The sequence below is a fragment of the Pongo abelii genome, chromosome X, assembly GCF_028885655.2.
Source record: "Pongo abelii isolate AG06213 chromosome X, NHGRI_mPonAbe1-v2.0_pri, whole genome shotgun sequence".
Taxonomy (NCBI): Eukaryota; Metazoa; Chordata; class Mammalia; order Primates; family Hominidae; genus Pongo; species Pongo abelii.
The window spans coordinates 130101297-130113703 of record NC_072008.2 but is presented as its reverse complement, the minus strand read 5'-3'; the positions used below and the strand labels follow the sequence as shown (position 1 = coordinate 130113703).

The following is a 12407-nucleotide window of genomic DNA, read 5'->3' as shown; positions in this document are numbered from 1 at the left end:
GGAAGTTCTAGACCAGCCTGACCAACATGGAGAAACCTCATCTCTACTAAAAATACAAAATTAGCCGGGCATTGTGGCACATGCCTGTAATCCCAGCTACTCGGGAGGCTGAAGCAGGAGAATTGCTTGAACCTGGGAGGCAGAGGTTACGGTGAGCCGAGATCACACCATTGTACTCCAGACTGGGCAACAAGAGTGAAACTCCGTCTCAAAAAAATAAATAAATAAAAGATGTCTGAGGGGCCACAGAGTTCCCAAAGACGGCGGGGAGGGAAGGGGAAGGCCTGAGAAGCAAAGGTGGTAGATATTCTAGACAGTATTCACTTACTTTGCCATTTTTATGAGTAGACAGACAAGTCCTGGTAGCCCTACCGCCTTCTCTCTGCATCCCCCAAGGGTGGAACCCATGTCTGTGGAGAAAGGGAGCAAAATAGACACTGGATCTGCTCCAACCTCCCCTATTTCTCCCTACTCCTCTCTATCCCCTCCCAATACCCAGTTCCCATTCCCTCTCTATTGTCCTCTCGGTCAATCCATAGTGTAAAGCTGTGGGTCCCAAAGCTGGCTGATAATAAGAATCAGCAGGGAGCTTGTTAAGCATATAGATGCCTTGTCCAATTCCTCATTAGTTCACATTTACTAGGTGTGGGAAAGAGCCCAGGCATAGGTATTTTTCAAGCTGCTTCCCAGGTGATTTTAATGGGCAACTCTACCGGGCAAACACTGGCATCCACTTCAGCTTTCCACCAGGTGTGCCTGCCTATGAATGGAGCGTGCAAGTGGAGGTGGTGGTATGGCAAGTGCCAGATATAATCAAGCTTCTCTTGGTAATTTTCCATCCATTGACCCCTTTACTCTGTAAATGGATTGGCTATAAATCCCCACTGGTCCTTGTTGTATTTAGAGTTGAGTTCAGTCTCTGTCCCTTATTGCAGCAGCCTTAAAGAAAGTCTTCCTTACCATTTTAATAAGTGTCACAATAATCTTTCTCTAACAGGCCCTTAGGGAGAAATTACCTCTGCCAGCCACCAGGGTTTTATTTAACCAACTACTTTCTAGTTAGTCAAAGCCTGCTCCAGCACACTAAACAGGACCCCGGTGGTTCCACCCAGGTGCCTAATATACAAGCAGGAAAGACTCTGCTAAGGATTGGCAGTCCTTGTTGGGAATTTGTTGCCAGTTTCCACGAGCAAAGTTCTAAAATTCCTATCATTCAAACAAGCATTTACTCTGAGTCTTTCTGTGCTCGGAACTGGGAAATAAGACTAGGCCCCTTTGCCCCTAACATTCACAGAAAAACAGGGAAGAAGATAAATAAACAGGCCAGGCACAGTGGCTTACACCAGTAATCCCAGCACTTTGAAAGGCTGAGGCGGGTGGATCATCTGAGGTCAGGAGTTCGAGGCCAGCCTGGCCAACATGGTGAAACCCTGTCTCTACTAAAAATACAAAAAATTAGCCGGGCATGGTGGTGCACGCCTGTATTCCCAGCTACTCAGGAAGCTCAGGCAGGAGAATTGCTTGAACCCAGGAGGCGGAGGTTGCAGTGAGCCGAGATCGCGCCACTGCACTCCAGCCTGGGCGACAGAGTAAAACTCTGTCTCAAAAAAAAAAAAAAAAAAAAGACGACAAGTAAACAGACAATTACAACACACTTGGGGACTGTGATCAGCTTATTGTAACCATCTGCTAGAAGGTGAGAAGCCAGCTATAGCAATTAATCTGTTTAAAAAAAAAAGTATTTATTACATCACATCTAGGAGTATTCCTTCACCTTGTTTAGCCCTGCAGAGCTCCCCCTGCTTCCTACTTGTCCTCCTGCAACAACATCCCAGAACACACAGCTTGTTCCCAGGGTTTCCTTCTAACCCTTAGCACACTGACCCATCCATAGCTAATGTCAGCCTACAAGATAAAATTCAAACTTGTTAACCTACCATTTCAGGCACACCATGGTCCTGAAAGGATGGCTTCATCTCCATGAACATCATCAATCAGCAAGGCATGCTGGACGTCTATATCAGGAAGTTAGAAGACAGCCCACTGCAGAACATTCCTTGATTCCTGTGTCCACACTCCCTGTTCTGGACCTTGGTCAGTGGGAAAAAAAATAAAAAATTCTGGAGGGGCTTCCTGACTCCAGAGAAAAGAACGACACTGGGCTCTGAAAAGTGAGGCACAAAAAGGCCAGAGAAGCTGCTAGGACTATCAAGTCCTCTAAACAACTCGACCCCATGAAAGAGCTCATTGTGACGGCTGTGGTGTCTCCCGTTCTGGGCAACAAACTATTCCCTCCCAAAGGCCCAACAAAGGAGACAGAGGATGAGGTACTAGAAGCTTCAGGTTGCAGAAGGTTAACCAGATATCCGGGATTCCAGTCAGGTGCCACTCAAACACTACCTTGCATAGAAACCTTGAGGTCTCTCTCAGCCTCCATCTCATCATCAAAATGGAGATGATACTGCTTTCCTGAGAGGTGTGATCAAGGATTTTAAAATGCTGCACAAACTGCAGCCAGCTATTCAAGCACAAGGACTTGTTATTACTATTATGATGGACCCTGAAAAGCATATTGAAAAAGTTTCATAACGGCCGGGCGCAGTGGCTCACTCCTGTAATCCAAGCACTTTAGGAGGCCAAGGCAGGTGGATCACTTGAGGTCAGGAGTTCAAGACCAGCCTGACCAACATGGTGAAACCCCGTCTCTACAAAAATAATAATAATAATAATAATAATAATAATAATAATACAAAAAATTAGCTGGGCGTGGTGGCACATGCCTGTAATCCCAGCTACTTGGGAGGCTGAGGCAGTAGAATTGCTTGAACCCGGAAGGTGGAGGTTGCAGTGAGCCAAGATCGTGCCAAAGAAAAAAAGAAAAAGTTTTATAACAGCACACATGAGGGCAACAGGTTGCTTCCAGGAATAGGAACAAGAAGAAAGGACAGCACTAACTCAGACATGGGCTGTCCAAGTCACCTCTCCCCTAGGGCCTGGGTGCTTGGTGGAATAAATAGTCTTTGTTACCACTCTTTCACACCCCCTGTCAATATGGCAATATGGCAGCAAAGCACCCGCTGTATCAACCACAAATGCCAAAACCTAACGACAAATAACCATTCAGTGGCCTCCCTTTCTCTTTTTGAAAGCTCATTATTGCCGGGAGCAGTGGCTCATGCCTGTAATCCCAGCACTTTGGGAGGCCAAGGCTGAGGGATTGCTTGAACCCAGGAGTTCGAGACCAGCCTGGGCAACATGGTGAGACTCCATCTCTACAAAAAAAAACTTAAAATGAGCCAGGTGTGGTGGTGTGCTCCTGTAGTTCCTGCTACTCGGGAAGCTGAGGTGGGAGAATCACTTGAGCCAGGAGGTAGAGGGTACAGTGAGCTGTGATTGCGCCACTACTCTCCAACCTGGGTGACAGAGTAAGACCCTGTGGGAAAAAAAAAAGAAGAGAGAAAGAGAGAGAGAGAAGAAAGAGAAAGAAAGAAAGACAAAGGAAAGAGACAGAGAAAGAGAAAGAAAGAAAGAAAGAAAGAAAGAAAGAAAGAAAGAAAGAAAGAAAGAAAGAAAGAAAGAAGAAAGAAAGAAAAGAAAAGAAGAAAAGAGAAGCGAAGAGAAGAGAAAAGAAAAGAGAAAGAAAGATAGATCCTGGTCCTGGTGTGCCCTGACAAGCATGAATTTAAGGGCATTGTGGTGATTGAGAGTCTTTGCAAGGCTTCCTTCCTGAATTTGAACCTGCAGACAGGGCCACAGGCCAACAAAAGAACTAACTGAAGTGTGTCTGGTACATCTGCAACTTTTCAGCAAATGACTCCCCACCCATCCAGAATGTCCCCACCCTGCCCTTGTCTTGCTCAGAGCCCTAGGGGGAGAATGAACAATACTGTGTCCCTCTGATGTGATATGTTGGCTAACAAGTAAACAGCATACGCTCCCTCTGAAGGGAAGGAGACATTACAGACTTCCTGGAAGGCCTAGAGGGAGATTTATTTGAGGGGTGGAGGAGCATAGAGCCTTGTCAATTTCCCTAAAACCCCACCCTATAGACACCTTCTGGTAAGGAGTACCCCACTTTGTTACACCTCTGAAACCCCACAAAAATCTCTTTCGGTTATCATCATCAATCACATGTCTGTTTGTCCCAGCCCTGGGGAATTTTGTCGTAATGCCGATATAAGTTAGTGTAGCAGAGGAGAACTGCTGTCGACTTCTATTGTGTGGTGCTTATTTGGAAGCTCCTTTATTTTTTTTCTTTCCTTCTAGACAACATATCAGACTGATTTGATAAGGGGCAAAGTCTGGAGAAAGAAATAGCAAGGGGGCTACACCCGCTTGGCATCCTTTCCCCTTTCCTTCCCTGCCATGACTTGGGACTTCCAGAAGGAGCCTGCAAGGCTAACGCAAAATCCTGAGTAGAGGTTGTAGCTCTTTGAACATGAAAGTATCAGTAGGAGCCTGAGGTCCGGGTGGTGGGGAAGGGGTAGGTTAGTAGAAGAGGCTTAGGTCACAGTTTACAGCCTGGTTTTCAAAGGGTCAAAAATTCTATTCTATCTTATCACTCAAGTTAAAAAAGAAGAGGGATAGAAAATTGGAGAGAAAGATAAGTGGAAACCAACTCAACAACATAGGGAGATATACTCAGATTGTATTCTGAGAGGGCCACGCCATGTAAATTAAAAGAACAGACTCTAGCCCAGCACTGTACAATAAGAATTCTCTGTGATGATGGCAGTGTTCTATACACGCGCCATCCCATACAGTAGCCACTAGCCACATGTGGTTATCAAGTACTTGAAATGTGGCTGGTGTGATTGAGAAACTGAATTTTTAATTTAATTTCATTTTAACGTATTTAAATTGAAATTTAAATAGTCACCTGTAGCTAGTGGCTACCTTATGAACCAGCACAGGTCTGGGGTTACTACATTCTCTGGGTTCAAAGCCGCATTCTGCCTCTCGTTGGCTTGGGGACTTTGGTGAATTACTTAACTTCTCTGTGCTTCAGTTTAACCATCTGTGAAATGGAAATAATAAGAGTTCTCACAGGATGGTTGTGGGGATCATATGAGTTAACAGACGTGTGTCTATTTATAAAGTGATTAGAGAAGTACTGATATATAACAAGTGCTATACATAAATCTTTTCCAATTAGAGACAGTCAGTGGAGAAACATTCCCTACTCACTGTGGGACCTCTGCAGAGGGAAAGAAGCCTCTCACTGCTACAGAGACAACAGATAGAAGTCTAACACTCTTCTTAAGCCAGACTTTAGGAGAAATGCAGTTCAAATCATTACCCTTGTCATGGAAGGCTGAAAGCAGTGTATGTGGCAGTGTGCAGAAGGAGATGCTCAACCCTAGCCACTGTCTGGTTGTAGCTCTTCATCACAGATGCACAGAACACTTCTTATCTTTTCAAGCTCATCCAGTTACAGGCAAGTGAGATAATTCTCACAGACAGATGCCACCAACCTCAGCAGTGAGAAAGACAGTGAAGTGTCATGATAAGAAGAGTTTGGGGGCAACAGCCATGGAAATCTGAATTTGAATCCCAGTCTAACCACTAACTGATAGAGTGAGATTAGGCAAGGGACTTACCTTCTGTGTGCCTCAGTTTCTCCACCTGTAAAGTGGAGCTATATTAATGCATATCTTCCAAGATTGGTGTGATGATGAAAGGGAGTAATATGAGCAAAGCAGTCAGCACCAGTGCCTGGTAGTTTCTACTTTTATCATCCATATCTGTATGTTGGAATGAGAACCAATCCAAAGTGAACAGGTGAGTGGAGCTATTTTGCAATCCATCATCAAAAACCCTCTGAGCTCGGATGGGGGGATAAGGAAGTCTACTTCCTAATGCCCAGAGAAGCAGAAATCAATTGTAAAACCAGGGCTAAGCCCCAGTCCCACTGCCTTTTAGCTCCAGGCCAGGCAGCCCCAGAGGGCTCTTCCAAAAAGCCTGCCGGCTACTAATTTCTGATGGAGTTGTAGAGTTGTTTTGTTTTGTTTTGTTTTTCCATCAATCACTCTCAATGTAGGAAGCAGAAGTGCAAGTTACTTCATTAAAAGAACTCACACATAACTGGATACATTTACATATTAAGCAGGCAACTGAGACGCTAATCTTTCTATTTTATGTACAGCTGTAATCATTACTCAGCATCAGAATGCTTGTTAAATACTCAGCGTACTACAGAGAACTCTCAAATCTTTGCAAAGTACAGGTGACAATGTGAAAGTACTCCCATTCACAAACTGGATGTAATCCCCTCATCATCCCTTAGACCCTGGTGACAGTGTATGCAGGCGCCTCGGAGCTCAATCAGGTCAACTCCAAGCATAGAGAAAGATATGACTGCAGGTCTTTCAGCACGAGTTTCGATGTATCTGATTAGCTGACTATCACACACAAGAAGCAGGTCTCTGTTGTTTTATGCATTGTGTTGTTGTTTTGGAAGTGGAGCAAAGAAGAAAGACATAGAAGTCCAGAGCTCTGAGCAGCAGGGGGACTATTTGAGGGTCCAGCGCCATCTGCAGTTGCAGGAAGAAAGGTCAGTAGTGTGGCCCAACAAAGTAAAGGAAAGCAAAAGAAAGGAAAGCCTAAGAGAAACTTGGCCTTCATAAAGCACTGTTGCTTCAAACCAGCCCTGAATTCAGCCCCACTACTTAAAAAATAACTTCAATCCAAAACCCAATGAATACCAAACCAGACAAAGACACAAGAAAACTACAGACCGATATTCTTCATGAACACAGACAGAAAATATCTCCCCACCAAATGTTAGCAAATTAAATCCATCAATACATAAAAACGGATAATACCTTATGATCAAGTAGTGTTTATCCAAGGAATGATCTCAACTGATGCATTAAAATTTTTTGATAAAATGCAGATCCATTTATGATTTAAAAAAAAAAACTCTCAGGAAACTAAGAATAGAAAGAAGTATCCTCAACCTGATCAAGCACATCTATGAAAAACCCACAGCTAACATCATGCTTAATGGTAAAAGACTGAAAGCTTTTTCCCCTAAGAAGAGGAACAAGATGTCTTCTCTTGTCACTTCTATTCAACATTGTACTGGAGGTTCTAACCAGAGCAATTAAGCAAGGAAAAGGAAATAGAAGACATAAATATTGAAAAGGAAGAAATAAAACTGTCTTTATTCACAGACATCATGATCATTTAACTAAAGAATCCCAGAGTGTACAAACAAGCTACTAGAACTGAGTTTGGCAAAGTCATAGGATACAGAGTCAGTATACGAAAATTAATTGCATATCAATTGGAAACAGAAATTTAATAACAGTACCATTTATAATAACATAATAAATATGAAATCCTTAGGAATAAATTTACAAAATATGTGCAAGATGTGTATGCTGAAAACTACAAAACATTGATGAAATAAAGAGGACCTAAAAAAACTGGAGAGGCATTCTGTTTTCATGGATCAGAGACTCAATAGGGTCAAAATGTCAGTTCTTCTCGAATTGGTCTATAGATTCAACACAATCTCAACCAAAAAGACAGCAGGCTGCTTTGTAGAAAATGACAAGCTGATTCTAAACTTTCTATGGAAAAAGCAAAGGACATAAAAGAGCCAAGGCAATTTTTCAAAAGAACAAAGTTGGAGGACCTACATTTTAACTTCAAGACTTATTACTAATCTGCAATAAACAAGGCAGCGTGGTGTTGGCATAAGGCTAAATATATAGATCAACAGAACAGAATAGAGGTCTATAGGTAGACCCATATATATGTGGTCACTTGATTTTTGACAAAGGTGCAAAAGCAATTCAGTGAAGAAAGGATAGTTTTTTCAACAAATATTACTGTGACAATTTGACATCTATATGCAAAAAAAAAAAATGAGCCTCAGCCCTTACCTTGTATCATATACAAAATTAACTCAAAATGGCTCATAGACATGAGTGTAAATCTAACACTATAAAGCTTCTAGAATAAAACATGAGAGAAAACTCTTTGTTTTCAAGAGTTTGTTTCTTTGCCTCTCTTTGCCTCAAGTTAGGCAAAGATCTATTAGATATGACTCCAAAAAGCATGAACAATGGAAGAAAATTGAGCTTCATGAAAATTACAAACTCTTCAAAAGATAAGACTAGAAAAATGAAAAGGAGAGCCACAGACTAGAAGAAAATATTTGCAAATCACATATCTGATAAGAGGCATGTATTCAGAATATATAATTAACTCTCAAAACTCAATCATAAGAAAACAAACAACCCAGTTTAAAAATCGGCAGCAAGGATGAATAAGTTCTAGAGATCTGCTGTACAACATAGTGCCTATAGTTTACAAGACAGTATTCTGCACTTAAAAACTCAAGATGGTAGATCTCATGTTAAGCATTCTTACCACAAAAAAGGGGGGAAATGCAAGAAAATTTTTGGTGGTGATGGATATGTTTATTACCTTGATTGTGGTGATAGTATCATGAGAGTATGCACATGTGCAAACTCATCAAGTTGTACACATTAAACGTGTGCAGTTTTTATATGTCTATTATACCTCAATAAAGCTTTTAAAAAATGGGCAAAAGATTTGAATAGACACTTCACCAAAGAAGAGATACAGATGACAAATAAGCACATGAAAAGACACTTCACGTCATTCATCATTAGGAGAATGCAAAGTAAAACTACAATGAGATAAAATACACATCTATTAGAATCGCTAAAATTAAAAGGAGTGATATTATCCAAGTATTAGCAAGGATGAAGAGCAACTAGAATTTTTATGCATTGCTTGTAGGAGTTCATAACAGTACAGCTGCTTTGGAAACTGTTTAACAGTATAGAGGAGGAAAAATAATCTCTTTCTCTACCAATTCTAGTTTCATGGCTGAGACCCCTGTAGCAAAAGCCAGATTAACAAGAGAAAAGCAAACAAGTTTATTTAATATAAGTTGTACATGACAAGGAAGGCTTCATCAAGAAATGAAGACCCAAAGAAATAGTTAAACCCGAGTATATTTCATAGTAGGTTTGATGAAGAGTGGACAATCATGGAGAAATATGATAGAAAGACAAAAGGGTATGATCTAATGGTAATAAACTGGGGGAAACTTAGCAAGGCCTGTTTGTTCAGATTTCATTCTGTGTCCCTTTGTCTTCAGAGATAACGCTGTTCCTTTCCTCCAGGTATACGGAAGACACCTCTCACATGAAGGTCCTATGACCTATTTCAGGGGAAGAGCAGAAAACCTAGGAAGGATTTTGTTCAAAAGAACAAAGTTGGAGGACCTACAACTTTGGATTTCCTTCCTGGGTTTTCTGACCTGCTTCAGAGGAGAAGGGCAGGGGGAAGGTGGGAGTGACTTTCCTGCTTCTGCTTTTTCTCAAATGCAAAGATGCCATATTTTGAAGTAGCGTGTACTGAACCCCATTAGCAGTTTTTTATAAAGCTAGAGATACACTTACCATATGACCCAGTAACCCAATGTCTAGCTATTTACCCAAGAGAAATGAAGATACACATTCACACAAAAGCCTGTAAGTAAATGTCTATAGCAGCTTTACTAATTATCACTCAAAGCTGGGAACAACCCAAATGTCCATCAGCTGGCGAATGGATAAACAAATTGTGACACATCCATACAATGGAATATTACCTGGCAATACAAAGGAATGAACTAACACATGGATGAATCTCAAAAGCACTGGAGGCTAAGGCAGGAGGATAGCTTGAGCCCAGAAGTTTGAGACCAGCCTGGGCAACATAGCAAGACCCCATCTCTACCAAAAAACAAAAAAAGTTTAATTAACAGGGCATGGTGCCATGTGCCTGTAGTCCTAGCTACTCAGGAGGCTGAGATGGGAGGATTGCTTGAGCCCAGGAGTTGAAGGCTGCAGGGAGCTATGATTCTGCCACTGCACTCCAGCCTGGGTGACAGAGTGAGACCCTGCAGAAAAGAAGAAAGAAAAGGAAAGAAAGAGAAGAGAAGAAAAGAAGAAAGAAAGAGAAAAAGAGAAGGAGAGAGAGAAAAAGAGAGAGAAGGAGAGACAGAGAGAAAGGGAGAAAGAGTGAAGGAGAGAGAAGAGAGAGAGAAAGAGAGAGAAAAAGAGAAAGAAAGAAAAGACAGAAAGAAAGAAAGAGAGAAGGAGAGAGAGAGGAGACAGAAAGAAGAAAGAAAAGAAAGAGAAAGAAAGAAAGAAAGAAAGAGGAAGGAAGGAAGAAAGGAAGAAAGACGTTATGCTAAATGAAAGAAGTCGACCTAAAAGAGTATATATTCTATGATTCCATTAATATGACATTCTGAAACTGCAAAACTGCTGGAATAGAAGATAGATCAGAGGCTGCCAAAGGCTGTGTATGGAGAGAGCAGACTGACCACAAAGAAGCACAAGAGAACTTATTGGGGTAATAAAAATATCCTGTCTTGATTGTGTTGGTGGTGACATAATAGGATATGTTTGTTGAAACTTATTTGCACTTTTAAAAGGAGAATTTTACTGTTTGAAAATTATACCTCAATAATCCTCACTTAAAAGAAGTTAATCCTATATGTGAGCCTGAGGTAGAGAGGAGATCTATGAGGCTTTTCTTCCTTAGTTTGCCTTCCATAATGATGGTATGCATGGTTGAGAGGAGTGTCTCACATTCATGAAAGACCTCCGTCCTTGCTTTGCTTGCCAGAATGCCAACTACATGGGAAGTTTGCCTTTTGGGTAACAGTAGGGCAAAGTTGATGTAGGGAAGAATGAGGGAAAGGGAGGAGAGTTAGCATTGCATAGCAGTTTAGAGCACAGATGTTGATATCAAGACCCATGTGGGTTCAAATTCCAGCTTTGCTATTTCTGAGCCGTGTGACCTTGAGTAACCTACTTAGTGTCTCTGAGCCTCGGTATCCTCATTTCTAAGACAGGTGCAGTAATACCGAGCTATCTCCCAGGGTCCCTGAGCAACTCAAATAAGCTAATATATGTGAAAGTATCTGGCAAACATGTATAACACATGTGAGGGGGATAATAAAAGAGGTAATGAATGTGAAAGTACTTGATAGATGATAACCATTCTTATTCCTAAATCAAAAGATGATCTGGGGTAGAAGGAGAGCAGTCTGGCTGATAGGAAAGATATGTGGGCGGTGTTGATGCCTCCCACCTGCAACCACATACAACTCTACTCTCCACTTCTGGCATTACCCATTTAGTGGGTGACCTACATTCCGGAATTTCCAGGACAGCCACAGATCTAGTCCTTCCCCTCAGGGGACCACGTGTCAGAGTTGGGGAAAGAGAGGGACTGTGGTCAAAGAACATATTCCTGGCCTCCCTGACCTGCACCCTCTGCATTTCTCTCCTTTCCTCTACTCCTCTTCAGTGGGGATTTGCTCAGACTTCTTTCATATGAAATCAAACAGAACTAGAAAGGTAAATCTCCCGGGCGGAAAAAAAGGAAACAAAAAATCACCAGCTCCGTACAATACATTTGAACACCAAATAGAAATGTTTGAGAGATCACTGCTGTTCTAGTTATCTGTGACACCCCTCCCCTCCCCGCCACATCCCTTCTCCCGTCCTCCCCCATCCTTTCTCCCCTCCTTTCTCCAGAGGTGGCTAGGGTTGAAAAAACATTTGTCTCTCAGCTGATCATCTGGGACTGAGGAGAAAAAGGAGAAAGCGAATGAATTATTTAAGTTCTGCAGGGTGTGTGTGTCTCTGTGTGTGTAGGGGGTTCAGCACTCCCCCCCCTTTAATTAATGAACAATCTGGCCCATTGCTCCTCCTGTAAGTATGCAAAATAACTTCTCCATTTGAAATCCCTGTTGTTGAATGTACTCCTTGGGCACAATCACATTGCCGCCCCTTGTTTTGCATAAGAAACCGCTGTTTCCAAGATAAGAATCTTTTCATTTAGCTGTCATGAGCTCATCCTTTTTCCTGTGCATTGTGGCTCCTTCTCCTTTGAGTCAATACCCAAACAATGACTGCCTGTGCTCAGGCACCCTCCTACCGCCAGCCCCGGAAGACAGAAGGCTGAGGCCTCCGGAAGCCTGCCTAGGCAGGCAACCCAAGTTCTTTTCAGGCCTCAGATGTCAAGAGGGCAAGCAATAAGAAGATCTGAGACCCCTGAAAATCTACTGGCTTTAAAGTAGACCCTGGGAAAGAAACTTTCAATAGCATGATGTGTGTGGTAGGGGGCGGAGAGGCGCTGCCCTGAGATCATGAACTTAAACAGCCTGGGAAATCTAAGGAGAGGGAGTAAGGACCCACAAATGTGCAAAGCTGCTGTGTCTCTCCTCCTCTGTCCCTGATCACCAGACTGCATCCTGTCCCTGCCCTTTGGTTTGGAACAACCACACCCACAGCAGAAACCACACAATGGCACTTGCACTCCAATGAGAAACTAGAGAGGCCTCAGATTCTGTGGAGTCCAAA

General features: G+C 42.3%; 1 long non-coding RNA gene across 1 annotated transcript in view; it reads right to left on the bottom strand.

Moving 5' to 3' along the window:
- The window catches only part of LOC129053037 (uncharacterized), a 45549-nt gene extending 43294 nt beyond the window's left edge, over positions 1 to 2255 (bottom strand). Inside the window, exons 1-2 of the long non-coding RNA XR_008518165.1 lie at positions 1938 to 2255; positions 329 to 410 (exon numbers count right to left, since the gene is read on the bottom strand). This is a non-coding gene — a long non-coding RNA (uncharacterized LOC129053037). The remainder of the gene's footprint in view (positions 1 to 328; positions 411 to 1937) is intronic.
- Between the last annotated feature and the right edge of the window lie 10152 nt (positions 2256 to 12407).